Here is a 1,349-nt window from a genome sequence, read left to right as displayed (position 1 = left end):
ACGACCAATCACATTCACTTTATTCACGCATGTAAAGTCTTGCACAACTTGAGAGAATTCTGAAATGAAACGGTTGGAACAGCCGCTTCCCTACGACTTTAATGGTTCATCCTAATACTCCATAAGAAAAGTCAGTGAGTAAAAAAATAAGTAATGAGAAATTTTACTCAAAGAAGAATCATTTATATGGAAGAAAGACTCAGAATTGATGTTATATTTCATGTTGTTGTAGATTTAGTCCAGGTAGCCCCTTAAAACAGACAGTTAGCAGGAAAAGAAAAATAGTAATTGGAGCCAGGATCAGGATCATAGAGAAGAATCAAGAATCATTCATAGGATTCATAAGTAAGGCTCTTTGAAACAGTATAGCTCGATTCAAACAAATGTCTAATCAAGGAAGGATCATTTTCTACGTCTTCTTTCCGGTTCTATTCTGGATGATGAATTTAACAACAAAAAAACAAAGCATGGTCAAAAAAGGAAGTCAAATATGATGACAGCAACATAAACTGACATCCACTGTCTCTCTGTGTAATGGATAGGATTGTAAGTCAGCATTTGGTTTGAAGCGAAAATCTTTTCAAAAGCTACGCTTCTTTAATGTCGTCCCAAAGACACATCAAAGAGAAGTTAATCTGTGTGAACTATGAGACATGAAAGCCGAGCAAATGAGATGCCTGCCTGCTTCCAGCATCCCAGAGAGAACAGAGCAATCAAACTCCTGATTGGCTGTGGCCTGCTGCAGACGGGTCGGCCACAGACGGAGATAGCAGAGTCGAGCCCAGTTTGATTTGCACCTAACTTCTGATTAGAGAGGACGGACGGCGTTGTTAATCATTTTCCTCAGTGGGACTCATTATGCAGCCAGCAGAGAGTAATGAGCGTGTCCAGAGCTTTGAAGCTCACTTTAATCAGAGCGCTGAAGACGATTACTTAGCAACAGGAACTTAGGGATGTCTCCAGAGGATGCGTGGTGACGGTGGATGGTAACGTTACCCACACACATAAAGTCAAGAGACTTCTCCATACAGCTTCACTATTAACCGTTTGAATGTGAGAAAGTAAAAGATTCCTATCCTAAAATGTGGAAAATGTTATGCTATTTCAGTACAGTACTTACCAATATCTATTTACCATCATCATCATGACAGAATAATTGTTCAATTTGGATTTCTAATTCAGTTTGTTTCTAATTCATAACACGTAATCTCCTGACACTTAACATAGATAATTCAACCAGATCATCCAGTCAGATTGGTTCAAAGTTCTCTATATAAGGAAAGCTGATTGCATCGACTCATTGACTCTTCAGCAATCCCTCACACTAAGCATGCTTGTAGCGACAGTGG

This window comes from Cyprinodon variegatus, unplaced genomic scaffold (genome assembly GCF_000732505.1).
Source record: "Cyprinodon variegatus isolate N-32 unplaced genomic scaffold, C_variegatus-1.0 Scaffold1693, whole genome shotgun sequence".
NCBI lineage: Eukaryota > Metazoa > Chordata > Actinopteri > Cyprinodontiformes > Cyprinodontidae > Cyprinodon > Cyprinodon variegatus.
This window is presented reverse-complemented; position numbering follows the sequence as displayed.